Genomic DNA, 14,459 nt, shown 5'->3' on the forward strand with positions numbered 1-14,459 from the left:
AGAGTCTGAGATCAGGGGTGGCAGGGTCGGTCTCCCCTGGAGGCTCTGAGGGGATCTGTTCCTGCCTTCCTCCCAGCTTCCGGGGACTGCCCGACAGTCCTTGGCTCCTGGACTTGCAGATGCATCACTCCAATTCCTGTCTGTATCTTCGCGTGCGTCTCTGCGTGTCCTTTCCTCTTATAAGAGCACCAGTCATGGGACTGAGGGCCCACTCCAAGCCCATCTGACCTCATCTTCACTAATTACATTTGCAAAGACTCAGTTTCCAAAAATGGCCACCTTCTTAGGTTCCAGGCGGGCATGAATTTGGGAGGGGACACTGTTCCACCTGCTACAATAATTATACCCATTTGACAGATGACGAACCTGAGTCTCAGAGAGAAGAGGAAACCCCCTGTGTAAGCATCGCACAGTCCGTTTGCGACACAAATGGATCCAAACCCCGACCTCCTTTTCTCACGACTCACGTTCTTCCTGCTGGATCTCCGCACCCCAACAAATAAATGGCCAATGAAACAAGGGTCTGAGAACCAGGGCAGCAATATGGTGAGCAGCAGTTGGCCACTAGATCAAAGGGGGCCTCCACAGGGTAAACAGGATGAGGCAGAGGCTGTGGAAACCAATGACAACCCCCCCTCTTGTGGCTGGTTTTCAGACTCTATCCTGTTGGCATAATCCGTGTAACGCGTGGCTCTCAACCACAGTGCTTGCTCCTGGGACGCCATGGCCGGGCAGAGAGATTCCCCATAAACGAGACACGAGGTAGTGCTGTCGGCTTCAAGCAAAGGGAAGGAGCACATTTCTTTGCATGAAGCCAAATCCCCTCCCCAAGCTTTCCCCGCACCCCATCTTACCGCTGGCTCTGCTTATCATGTATCCCCTTGGTGGACGGAGAAATTCCGTGCTTTCCTTCTCCTGCAGGGGTTCCTTCCTGGCATTCAGAACCACAGAAGCAGTCGGCGGAAGCAGGTGACTGGCCCTCAGCTGCCCCCAGAGCTGGGCTGCCCAAACTTTCCCCAGAATGTGGTCCCGCAGAGCCGGCCCAGGGCAGGATTGGGAGAGCACAGAGCAGTGACAGGAAAGAGGGGGTTCCATGTGCTCCCCGGGTTCTGGCTACTGCACAGGGGTGCAGCAGAACCAGGGCTTTGTGTTAAGGGCAAGTTTCTCTTAGTTTCAACCACAGATGCACCTCTGGTACCAGGCTCAGAATCTCAGTGGGCCTGGCTCGAGCCTTCACTGCCCGAGCTGCCTTCCAGGCCCTGCTCTTCATCAGGCGGTGCCCCTGGGGCCTGCCTGGTCCAGACTCCTGATCTGCCACTTGGTCCTGGCAGAGCAGACTCTGACCATCTGGACTTTCCTGGAGTCCTCGCGTTCTGCCAGCGTGTCAGAGTGAATGGGATCAGAGGGCTGTTTGTTGCCCGGTCTGGCTTCCATATGGCTTTGTGCTTTTAAAGAAACTTAAGCAAAGGCCATTCATTCATGGATTTCTAGAACAAGCAGCAGTTCATGGTGACGCTAGAGTCCATGATGACGGGACCTGCTCTGTGGGTGGCCATCTAAACCTTCTAGAGCAGGGGTGGGGAACCGTTGTCCTGCCAAGGGCCATTTGGATATTTCTAGCATCATTCGCCGGCCATACAAATTATGAACTTGAAAATGATGTTGCTATGAAGAAAGCTCCTAGATTTATTGAATCTCAAGTCCCGCCCACGGTTGCCTTGGCAGGGCCAGACCAAATGATAAGGCCGGTCGCACGTTCCCCACCCCTGTGCTAGAGCTGCCGGCAGTTCCCTTGCAATCCCTCAGCGGCTGATTCCGTAGGATCAAACCCTGTTCCTGTTGGTAAGTGGTAGGTACCGCCTTTGGTTGAGTTTTCTTAGCGCTGACCAGGAATGTCATTTAAAAAGCATGTCTTGATTGTTGGGTTTTCTTGAGTGCTGCCTTGGGAATGGGAAGGCCTGTTCATTGGTACTTCCTGCCTTGGAGCAGGGAAGGGCTTGGTGGTTCCTGTAACTGGGTGACAGAAGGGCCAGTTTCCTAAGCAGGTGTTGGATCCAGGGTCTGGGATTGCCTCAGCGCAGACTTATTGTCCATACCCTCCCTCCCCCCGCCCTCCAGCATTTGCTTTAAACTTTAATAAAAGACATGGCGAGCCTGGCCAGTGTGGGTCAGTGGTTGAGTGTCAAGCTATGACCCAGAAGGTCATAGTTCAATTCCCGGTCAGGGCACATGCTTGCCCTCTCTCTCTTTCTGTCTCCCTTTCTCTCTGAAATCAATTAAAAAAAAAAAAAATACAGGGTGATTTTGCTTATAGAAGACTCTATTTAGCAAACCCCAAATTTAAAAACTTTACTCCAAGCTCCAAAATACTTTACTAGAACAAAGAAATGTATTCAAATGGAGTGAATTGAGTCCCTGTGTGTGTGAGTGTGTGTGTGTGTGTGCGTGTGTGTGTGTGTCTTATAGGTGGATGGGGCAGTTACGAGATTAACTCATCTGCACATTTAAGTTGAATGGGGCAAAAAATGACAGTTATTTAGAATAGCAGATAAAGTCAACCTCCAATTTTTATCCTCTACTTGACCGATCAGACCTTGGGAAACTTTTCTGTGGGGGTTTCCTATGACAAATCCTGTCTGTGACATAGTCCATGAAGTTCTATGACATTCCAAAGAGGAATTTGGTTACTCAGAAAGTGTTTCACAACTTTTCTGGACACTGGCAGCTCATGGGAGGAAAATGTCTGTGTATAACAATGAGTCAGTGACGTATCTTTGATGAAAAAGGAAGGTTAGATTATCATACAATTGTGTAGTGTGAAGGTCTGCTCCTGAAAGTGTGGTAGGTTACTACAAGAACTCACACCTTCCTCGAGAGAAGGCCACGTTCTGATCCATGTTCGTTCATCACGGCGGAGTGGAAGCCTCCCTGCTCATTACACCGGTAGAAGATGGAGACAGAGGTGTTGCAGGGCCTACCATGTAGCCAAGCCTTGGCCTGTGTAAGTCTACGTGTATTTAAAGCAGCGGTTCTCAACCTGTGGGTCGCGATCCCTTTGGGGGTCGAACGACCCTTTCACAGGGGTCACCTAAGACCATCGGAAAACACACATATAATTACATATTGTTTTTGTGATTAATCACTATGCTTTAATTATGTTCAATTTGTAACAATGAAAATACATCCTGCATATCAGCTCCTTTTCCCAGGTCACCACTAGCTTCATCTGGCTCTGGCACGAAGCATCCCAGATTGTCCTCCCTCCCCAAACCTACCATCTGGGCAGTATTGAAGGCCATCAGGGTACCCTGGGGGATGGCAGGGTGCAGTGGGGAGTAAGAGCTTGGCAGTTGGTGAACCATTTTTTTTCTATAGAATAATGTTTCTTATAAGAATAACTGAGGCCATGGCACGGACATAGCTGGGGGAGTCTGTATATGCACGTATGTCCTGACCTCCAGGAAGTGCTGAGTCCAGACCTCCTAAAAGCCTTTCTGAGGAAGGTCGCTGCTCTTTCCCTTCTCACCAGTCTCCCTCAATACATTAGGGCCGGGTATGTCTGCCCTTCACCGGGTTAGGAATTCCTTTGGGTAAACAAGCTCCTACTTTAAATACTTTAGATTGTAAATATTCCCATCAGATTCACAACTCAGTGCAAATTGCTCTAAAGACCTGGCTCCTGCTGAGATGAGGGTTCTGGAGATGGGACTTGGAGGGGAGCCCTGACTGAAAGGTAAGGGGGAGAGGGCATCTGGAGGTCGGGGGCCCATAGGTGTGCCTTGAACCGGGCCCTGGAGCAGTTTGAAAAGCAGCACACCTCCAGCTTCCCTATGCCCCAGGGAGCATGCGAGTGAGCCTTCCCCATTGCCCCCCCCCCACCACCACCACTCTGCCTCCACCTCCCCACTTTGCAATTCCTGGTCTTACCATTTTGAAGTCTGGCCTCTCCACTTTGCCTGCTTCCTTCTGGCTCCTCCTGACTTCAACAGATCAGCTGTGGAACATTCCATCACACGAAGGTACAAACACGGGATGGTTTCATTTAGCAGAATGAACTCCTTCCAGTGAAGAGATACAGTTCTGACCAGGGGCATGAGGTCCTTCCTGGAACCCCGGAAAGCTCCCCTGGCAAAGCTGGCCAGGGTTTTGGCAGCAGCAGCCTCCGCTTGCTGTGTGGCTTGCTTTCTCTCAGCTCGGCCCTTCCTTACATCACCAGCCTCAGAACTACCCAGGACTTCACCTGTGCATGAGGCTCATGCTGAAATCACACAATTACAGATTAGGAACAGAAAGGAAGTGAATGTGGGAGAGGGGGGGTCACCTAGTCTGATTTTCCCATTTCACAGACTAGAAAACTGAGTCCCTGAAGAGAAGCACGGCCTTCCCAAAGCCGCGAAGCAGCAGGCACATGGTTTCAAAGACAGTCTGTGGCTGCCTCGCACTTGCTCTTTAAGTTTCCCTTTTTGGCCCTTTGGATCAGCTCAGCACCCTCCTGGGTCTGCTGCCTCCTGAACTGCCCAGTGTGGCTCCCGGGGGCCCGGCCCTGCCCTGGGTGGGATTGGTGGATTCTGAGCTCTGTTCCTGACCGCCCTGACCACGGGCAAGTTTTGGCTCCAGAGGCTGGGGCCCGCCCCTCTGTGGAATGGGTGAGACTCTCCATCCACCTTGCTGTTGGTGGGAGGAGCAAACAGAGAAGGTAGGCAAGGGTGTGCAGCGCCGAACTGGCACCCGGTAGGTGTGCCTTGCATATTTGCCGAATGACGGTCACAAAACACTGATGGCCTCCAGACCCCAGCGGCCGAGCCTCACAAATTACATGTTGCTTCCCAGTCAACCAGGACATGTTTCAAAACAGCCTCACGTCCCCCAGTGCAAGGCACCCTCCCAGACTAAACAGAAGATTGGGTTACAGCCCTCCAAATTGCTCTCGGTAAACTCAGAAAAGTCAACCCATGCTCAGAGTCTGCCAAGCGGGAAGGGAAGGGGAAGGAGGAGCAGGAGCGCGGTGAGTGCTGCTGGCCTGGCTCTGCTCGTTCCCTCAGACAGGGGCGGCTGGGGGTGTGCTTTTGCAGCCTAAAGCCATCATGCCAGTTGGATTTTTCCCCCGCTGCCTCAGAGGATAAGCCGCCTTTCTGGAGCACCTCCCTGTGCCTTTGCCCCAGAATTGTTTCCTAAACTTCACCCGTCTCTATGTAGCTGGAGGGAGGTGTGTGTGCAGGTGTATGTGTGTACATGTAGGTGTTTGTTTCTGCATGTGCCTCTATGTGCATTTGTGGCATTTGTGAGTGTGTCTGTGTGAGCGTGTCCTGCGATAACACAGTACCACACTGTGAGTGGCCTAAACAATAGAAACGTGTTGTCTCACAGTTTGGAGATTGGAAGTACAAAAACTCGGTGTGTTAGAGCTGGTTCCTGCTGAGGGCTGTAGTGGGGGCCGCCCCTCTCTGTGGCTTATAGATGGCTGTCTTCTCTCTGTCTCTCCACATTGTCTTCCTTTTAGGTATGGCTCTGTGTCTAAATCTCTCTCTCTTTTTAAAAAAATCCTCACCCAAGAATATATATATATTTTTTATTTTAGAGAAGAAAGTGGAGAGAGAGAAACATTGATAGGTTGCCTCCCATATATGCCCCGACCGGGGATTGAACCCTCTGTTCCCTGACCAGGAATTGAACCCGAAACCTTTTAGTGTATGGGACAATGCTCCAACCAGCTGAGCCACCCAGCCAGGGTCTAAATCTCTTTTTATAAGGACACTAGTCATATTGGATTAGAGCCAACCCTAATGACCACTTAACTTGAGACCCTATCTCCAAATAAGATCACATTATGAGGAGCTATGTGTTAGGACTTAAATATGACTTAAATATATAAACTGTGAGACAGGGGTAGGGAGAGACACAATTCATTCTATAACAGTGTACATGTATGTGTGCATGCATGTGTGTGGTGAACGGTAGCACCTTGGACTCCAGTCAGAAGTATGCCTACTGCTTAGATAATAGTGCTTTCAGAGTATATATAATTTTCTCTCTTGTGAACAGGGCACATTGCAAGCATTTTCTTGGCAACCTCCTCATGGTTACTGAGTACACAGCGGGTCCTGGGTATCACTCTTGCCTCTTGGTTGGAGGCACCGCTTCCTGCAAGACCCTGCCCTGGTTCATCTTTCTCGAGCAGAGCCATGCCACCCTTGGTGTTTGATTTTTTTCCCCACCTCATTTTTCTTTAGACTGTTAAGTAGCATCTTGAAATGCCTTTGGCTATACAACCAAACATTCCAGTTATTCCAAAGGGCACATCAATTCAGTTCCCTGGTGATTTGGTGTCACCACCTCAAGCACTGAGAAATTCCCCGGACAGTTCTTCATAAATTCCAGCATATTTAAAATGTTGTTTAGGCCCTGGCCAGTGTGGCTCAGTTGGTTGAGTGTCGTCCCATTCACCAAGAGGTCACAGGTTTGATTCCCAGCTAGGGCATATGCCTGGGTTGGGGGCTTCAGCCCCAGTGGGGGATGTGCAGGAGGCAGCCCATCAATGTTTCTCTCTCTCCCTTCCTCTGTCTCTCTAAACATCAATAAAAACATATTTTTTAAAAGTTGTTTAGGCATGGTAAATAGTTGTAAAGCATAGCACATGTTTAGCTTCCTTTTCAAAAGGGTCTTCCTAGGCTCCATCCACTCTGACTATTCCTTCCTGGAACTGTGTTTTGGGGGAGGTCCCAGGAGGTCTGCATGGTGGGCCAACCTGCAGGCCACAGGGGACCCCCAGCCACCGTCTTTGGGCTGCTCACCTGCTTGACCAAGACAAACTGCTCCCAACTGACCCAGAAAGCTAGCCCGGGAGGACTAGAATTGACATCTGCCCTCCTCTTCCCAATCACTTCACTATAAATCTCAATTCTCTTGTCTTCTCCAAAATCTCACTGAAGAAAATGACTTCTTCATGGCCCTGCACAGGCCTAGAATTCTGATTGACTTCCTAGTTAGCCGGTCCCCAAGTTGTGCCCCCAATTTTCCAGGTCAACCCAGAGTTGGGTGTAAGGGGGTGGAGCCTGGGGGCAGCGCTGGGAGCCAGTTGGAGTTTCCAGGCACAGGGATGCATCAACACTCAGTTAGCCTCCGTGTGTGGTGCTGGGGGCCTGGCCTGGGAAGGAAGGAGAGGTGTTGGTGACACTTGTGTCTGCCCGAGGCAAAGGCAGATGTTTTCTTTGCGGCAGAAAAAGTGGAGCCCTTTCCCCAGACAGTCCTTGAAATTAGAGCCCTCATCCCTGACTTCAAACTCTTCTGTCCCGCTTCTATGCGACATCACGTAACCATTTAAAATACGTCTTACAAAGACCATGAAAGGACACGAAGACTGCTTGGGAGATAATGTGGAGTACAAACAAAAGCTGGGAACAATCTTGTATATGCTGTCTGGTCTCAACAATATTAAACACACATTTTAAAAAGGAGACCACATGGAATGCAATAAAATATTAACTGTTCTTCTCGGAGTGGAAGGAGGATGAGTAACTTATTTTTTTAATCTATCTCATGTTGATTTCTTTTTTATTGAATAAATTGGGGTGACGTTGGTTAATAAAATTATATAGGTTCCATAATACACCATCTGTATATTGTTTTGTGTGTTCACTACTCCAAGTAGAAGAATTTATTTCCTACAGTGAGCATTTCTGTCCCAAAATGTTCATTTAACTGCATTGTCAGGCTCTTTCAGATTTTTTGCTACCTCAACCTCACCAGGATATTAATTCCTTGCTTATCCAAGGCCCTGTCTCTGACTCAAGACAGCTGGAACGGGCTCCTCTCAGCTCCTCTCAGCACCCGCCTTCCCCATTCAGCCCTGAGCTCTGGGAGCCTCTGCCCTCCAGGCTGCGGCCAGCGAGGGAGGGGCCAGGCCTCTTGGAAGGGGGTGAAGTCCTTCTTTGTGTGAATGGCCTTTTAGGGAGCAGAGGGAGGGCCAGCTGTGACATCACAGTCTTCAGTCCCAGGCTCAGCAGGACTGTGTCCAGCCGAGCCAGTGCGCCGGAATCTGTCTGGAAAAGAGGCAGTTCTGACGGGCCGGTTGAGGTGCTCGCTCTGGGCAGGGTAAGCCGAGTCTGCTGACTTATCTTGCGGCCTTTTCTCTCTCATCTGGAAGGAGGGGTTTCCTTTGGAGGCCGAGGAGTCGGGATTGCAGTGCTGTGCTGTGGAGTCCTTTCCTGCTAGAGAAAGAGTGGGCAGCTGAGGTCACACTGGCCACTAGCATCTCTTCCCCCCCCCCCCCAAATCTTGTAAAACTCCAGCTTTCATGCTAAAGGGCAAAGAGGAAGCGCCTCACTTTCATGCAGTGCGTGCAAAGATATGTCAGCTGTGGCAGATGATGCTTTGATGGTGGTGTGTGAGTGTGTCTGTGAAACTGTGTGTGTGTGTGTGTGTGTGTGTGTGTGTGTGTGTGTGTGTCTGAGTGTCCTTTTCCAGAGCAGAACCAAGTGACCCAGTGATTCTGATCGCTGGTTTTCGAGTCAGGGCGTTGTATTTATTTAGTCTGCAACTAGCCTTCAGCTCCATGTCGTGGAGGTCTCCAGGTTCCCAGTGACTTCCGGCCCTTTGGGGAGTGTGTGTGCCTGTCTGCTCTAGGGAAACCTCATCAGTGCTGTTTGTATGGACAGAGTCACTGTGGACAAAGCTTCTGGCACCGTCTTCTCCTTTCTCCTGGGTCTCTGCCTCAATGTAGTGAAACTCTGCCGGGCCCACAGTGGTTGGCTTGTTTTGTTTTTTAGCTTTTGCGCTCTGCCTTTACTAGTTGGCCAGGCATGAACCCAAGATCCTGAACTATCTTAAAACCAAGAGGGACGCAGCTTAGTTATATAGAGCCAAAGCTGGGCTTGCTTTTGCTTTCAGCAGAATCCGTTACCCTAGGAATGCCAGGCTGCAGGAGCCAGCGTTGCCTCCGTGGCCTTGATCCTGGTTTATCTGGAGGTCGGGACTGCCCTGCCAGGTAGTCTCACAGTGGAAAGGCCTTTGGGGAGAAGAGCCTCTGGGGACCCCTCGGTAGAGCACGGCGTGCATCACGTTGAGGAGAAAGCAAAGGCTGACTTTTGTGGAGCTGAACTGCAGCATCTCTCGCCTCATGCCAGGGAGCCCCCGAGTCCTCCCTGCAGCTCTCAATCACTCCTGTCGGGAGTGGACCGCCAAGGAACCGAAAGAAACACGCCTTTCACCGGTGGCTGCAGGAAGGCCACGGTTTCCTTCCTTTCCTCCCCTCCCCACCTCTCACCCCCATCACACACACCATCTTCAGTTTCTTTCACAGAAAGCCCGAGCTGTAAATGTGCTAATCAAACAACACCTTAACATGTTCCAGATGTGCAGCCTGCCATGGGAGCCGGTGGCTTTTCAGCAGGGCTGAGGGTTGCTATTCATCAGGCAGGCTGTGGTGCCGGGGAAACGCCGTTATGCTACAAATGGGCCGTTGCCTTCACCAGGAGAGCGAGGCAAGACATAGGCGAGCCTTGTTTCCAGTGAAAGGGGTTTTCAGAAGTCTTTTTATCCTGACTTCAAGCCTGTACCTGAGGCATAAGCCGGGGAGAATAGCAGGGTGGTGCCTGCCATGTTGACCAACGTCATGGGAGTGCCGGGGAAGAGAGGCTGGGTCTGTAGGGACTGGAACTGTCCTTGTCACTTTGGACTATAATGGCTTCAAGGCAAGAGGTCGGTGGGAGGGAAACCAAAAGGCTTTGTTAGTATTTTGTGCCCTTAAAGGCCGGGCGGGGGGGGGGGGGGGGGGGGTGACAGTTAACCTGAGGCTGCCTGGTCTAAATTTAGCCTGTAACTCAGTGGTTCTCCTTTAATACAGTTCCTCATGTTGTGATGACCCCCAACCATAAAATTATTTTCGTTGCTACTTCATAACTGTAATTTTGCTACTGTTATGAATCATAATGTAAATATCTGATATGCAGGATGTATTTTCATTGTTACAAATTAAAGATAATTAAAGCATAGTGATAAGTCACAAAAACAATATGTAATTATATACGTGTTTTTCGATGGTCTTAGGCCACCCCTGTGAAAGGGTCGTTCGACTCCCAAAGGGGTCACAACCCACAGGTTGAGAACCACTGCTATAACTAGTCTGGAGTGCTTGGGGTCTTAAGTCTGCCCCCCATCAGCCAGTGGGGTCTCTGTCCTTCTTGGGATGTGGCTGGGCTCCGGCTTCCCATGACCAACACAGCCCCTGGTCCCACAGCGGGAAGCAGCGCTGCTGGGGGTGGAAGCGGAAAGGCCGGCCTAGAACTGGAATGTGGCCCAGGTTATCACCTCTACCCTCCACTTCCTGGTATGAAGGCTTCGCCTGAAGCAAGTCAGGTCATTCTCAGACATTCCTACTCTGTTGTGTCTATAGGGGCGGGTGGAAGGGGCCCACTCAGACTCCAGCTCCTTCCCCAGCCCGCCCCCAGCCTGCAGTCTTCAGCAGGGGCCGCGGTGGGGGGCAGAGCTGTGCAGGCCAGCTGCCTAGGGCCCCTGGCGCTCCCAGCTCCTTCATAAACTCCTCTCAGCCTGCACAACTGGCACCATGGCACAGGGTTGGAATTTTCTTTCCCGGTGCTATACAGTGCTTCCTGTGCCCTCTGCGGCTTGCTCTCTTGATGTGAATTGGCACTCGCTTCCTCAAGGCGGTAAGCTCCTTGCTGCAAAGAGGGGACCGCCTCAGAGCCCCGGAACCTCCCAGGACTTCCAGGACCTCCCGTGGCCCCAGGCACAGGGCTTGTCACTCTGCACGTTCTCCTGCTGGCTTATCCTTGCAGGAATGCACTTTGACCTCTGTAGCCTCTGTGCTCCCCTCCCACATTCCTCAGGTCCCCTGGGTGTGAGGACCTGTCTCTCTCAGACCTCCTGCCTTTGCAGCTCTACCCTACTTCCCTCAAGGCTGTTGAGGTTCAGCAGACCTAAGTAGGCATCTTGCAAGCAGGTGTCTGAGCATCATCCATCACCCAGGTTGTACCCCCTCCTCCCATTGCCTTGGTGATGGAACGTCAGTCCTGTCAGTACCATTCTAAAGCCTGCCTCGTATAGCCAGTAGAACGAGTTTTTTGCCTAAAGCAGTGTTGCTCTGTGTACTAAAAACCCAACTTAGGAAAAAGAGGGAGGGAAGGAGGGATAGAGACACTGTCTGGCTTCACAGCTGTGAGGAAGTTTTATTTCACAGCCATGTCTCTGTTCCCAGGCCAAGAGTGAGTGTATTTTTGGTGGAACTTAAAAATAACTGGATGAAAGGATCAGGTCACCTATTACCTGGGGGAAAGCGTTTCTAATTTAAATATTGTGCCGTAGGAGGAAGTAATCTGGGTTATTCAGAGTGTGGAAACCTGGTTGCACAGAGAGCGCCTGATGTTTGAATAATTTGGGTCACACTGCAGGAGCCGAAGAGGTCAAAGTTGGCAACTACATTGTCAAGAGGTAACGGCCAGCGTGTGATGGGCAAGTTGGGAAGCTGAGAACACAGCAGGCATGAGTAGCAGCTTCAGCGTCATGCTTGTCCTTCTAGTGAAGGACTCTTCCTGGTGTCCCCTGGGCCCAGCCAGATCTGTGATGGAAAATGCATTCTTCTTTCTGTCCTGATGCTCCCAGCGGTAGGCCCCCGGGAACCCTGTGGGGGAAGAGCACCCTGCTGGCCACCGCCCCAGCTGCCCAGGTGTCGGGACCTGATGAATTTTCTGTGCAAACGAAACAGGCTTCTAGAATCTCACCCGTGCCATGGGCTCTGTGGTGCAGGGAAGGAGTCCCAGCCTTTTTCCACGGTATCTGTTGCAATGACTGCAATTTTAATATTTTGTCATCAGAGCAAGGGGGGGGGGGACCTGCCTCAAAGGCCAGTCCAGAGGGCCAAGTCCCTGGACTGAAAGGGAAGTCAGCACCCCGTTTCTAGCTGGAGGGTCCTGCAGGTAGAGCAGGAGGTAGAAGCTGACACTAATCTCCAGGGAGCCTGTCTCTGGCCAGTTCTGAATAAAGAAAAGAAAGGGGTCTTTGATGCCAAGTCATGAGTCTCACGTGACTTCTAGAGAGTCAAGTGTGCAAATGGTCACCCAGAAAGCCAAGTGCATGGTCTTTAAAGCCATCTGCCTGGCGTTTTCCCTGTTGTTTGGAAGCCGCCCGTCACTGAGCATACCTCTGGAAGCACTAGGCTAGGAAGGACTGGCCTTCAGATCCTGGCTGTGCCTCTTACTGGCCAGGCGATCCTGGGAAAAATCCTGGACGTCTCTAAATCTCTTATTCTAATGTTTGTTTTGTTTAAGTAGAATTTTTAAAGTTATTATTGATTTGAGAGAGAGGAAGGAAAAGGGAGAGAGAAAGAAGCATCAATGATGAGAGAGAATCATTGATAGGCTGCCTCCTGCACGCCCCCTACTGGGCATGTGTCCTGACCAGGAATTGAACTGGGGGCCTCTTGGTTTATGGGTTGACGCTCAACCACTGAACCACGCCGGCTGGGCGCTTTACATAATTATTAAACAAACACATTAGAGTCAGCAATGGCAGCTTTAGACGCAACCTGGCTACCAGGTTATAGTAAAAGTGAAACAGGACAATCAAAGGGTCTGGGCTGCCTGTCACTACTTGAGCCAATTAAGCAGAGACGGGGTTGATCATGTATGAGCGTTTATTCCAATAATGCCGGCAGTATGAGAGCAGCAGGTTATTTCGAATATCTGCTCTGCGCCGCTTCCCCCCAAAAGCCAGCTGCTTATATTGGGTAGAAGGACAAAACTTACATGGGGCAGCAGGCAACAGGAATAAGAATAGGTATGTATTAGATCAAATTCTGGCGCTCATGCAGATATTTATTAAATACACGTTTGTAAAAGTACATATAAAACTACTGTCTCTAACCTCAAAGAAGTCTCAGCTCTGGTATAGACGCTACTCATAGAAGGTTGGAAAATATGTCCAATCCACACATTGGAACACCATCGTTTTCTAACATTTCATTATGCTAATTGACAAGCCATTAATTTCACAAATGGAAATTCATTTCTCACCTTAATTATGCCAATTAGCAAAGCCTCAGGGGGTCCTGTGGGAGTTAAAGAGAGCTCAACTACTGGAGGGAGGAAGCCGCCTCCTGGGGACATGGAATTCCAGATTAGATCCTGCTTGACCACTCTTGGCACGTGTATTCCCGATGAGGATGGCTGTCTGCTCCTGGGATAGAATTTAAACTAATTTCAGACACACACACACACACACACACACACACACACACACACACAGCTGCATGGCATTGTCTCTGCCCAAGTATTTTAAAGTAAATGGTAGAGTAGACATCCTGACCAGCTGACAGCTATTCTGGGAAGGCAGGTATCATGCGCCACGCTGTGAGGGCCGCACCTGAAGCGTGCGCAGGGACAGCCAGTGATTCCCCACGGGTCCCTCACCACCCTAGGTTTTCTCTGACCTTTGAAAAAGTCCAGTTTGGTGGTTCTTTCGTGTCTTCTTGTTTCTGTTTTGTTTTGATTGGGGCATAGTTTATTCCAGAAAGGATTTTCCAGTCCATTGATTGAGTATGTATTTTCTCTGAATCTGGAATCAGGTTCACATTATCTGAAGCACAGAGAAAATTCTGGTCTTCAAAGGGAGCAATAAGCATTTGTTGGTTTAAACAAGACAGCATTTAATGATGTCAGCCCAGACTCCTGCCAAATTCGGACTGTGGGATTTCTAGCCCATTTGCATTTACCTGTGTAGTCACCAGTGGCTTTAATCACACCAGGCTATCTTGCATGAAGGCGGATTCTTCCTGCTGAGAACAGAACTCAGGAATTTGCTCTTTTGTCGGGCTCTGGGACCTCTGATGCATGATTGTGAATCAGTACTGCAGAGCTGTTTGTTTCTTGGAAGTATTTCTACCCTGATCAGGGTTTAGAGCTTGGAGCTGCTGCTCCCTGAAGAGGATGGAAGGGTCTGGAAGGACTTTCTAAATTGATACCTGTCTTCCCAGAATAGCTGTCAGCTGGTCAGAATGTCTTATGGAAAGAAGAGGAAGAGGCGGGGCGCAAGTAACTGGCAGAAAGGAGAGCCAGTATAGACTTTTAAATGTGTTGGAAAAGAACCGTCTCACATTACACAGGGACTGCAAACTTTGGCCTTAACCAATATTAGCATCGTAAAAGTCTCCGTGGGATACATCACAGAAGACCTAGCGAATAGACTTCATGATTTCTGACTGAAAGGCGAAGGTAGTCTTTTGGCACTGCAGAAATGTGCTGTGGAATTTTGCATTGGAACGGTTGTTGCTAGTTCAGAAAGTATGCCTTGGAAAGAACTGTTGTAATTTTCCTCTGTCAAACACCGAACTGTGGCGTGTCCAGGACAAAGAGGCATGCTGATGTGAGGAGGCAAACAAGTGTTCTTGGGAAATGTGGTGGAGGAGGGCTCAGGCACTGCTGTCTACAGGAGAGCAATGTGGGCAAGGT

General features: G+C 50.1%; 1 protein-coding gene across 10 annotated transcripts in view; it reads left to right on the forward strand.

The window, feature by feature from the left end:
- The window catches only part of PALM2AKAP2 (PALM2 and AKAP2 fusion), a 282,463-nt gene that overhangs the window by 238,466 nt on the left and 29,538 nt on the right, over window positions 1–14,459 (forward strand). The window contains exon 1 of one of the 10 annotated variants that reach the window (XM_059657617.1): window positions 7,947–8,091. The exons of the other annotated variants lie outside the window; for them this stretch is intronic. The gene's annotated coding sequence lies outside the window, so the exon portion shown is untranslated. Of the gene's footprint in view, window positions 1–7,946; window positions 8,092–14,459 lie in introns of those variants that run through there. 10 annotated transcript variants of the gene reach the window in all.

This window comes from Myotis daubentonii, chromosome 11 (assembly GCF_963259705.1).
Source record: "Myotis daubentonii chromosome 11, mMyoDau2.1, whole genome shotgun sequence".
Classification (NCBI taxonomy): Eukaryota; Metazoa; Chordata; class Mammalia; order Chiroptera; family Vespertilionidae; genus Myotis; species Myotis daubentonii.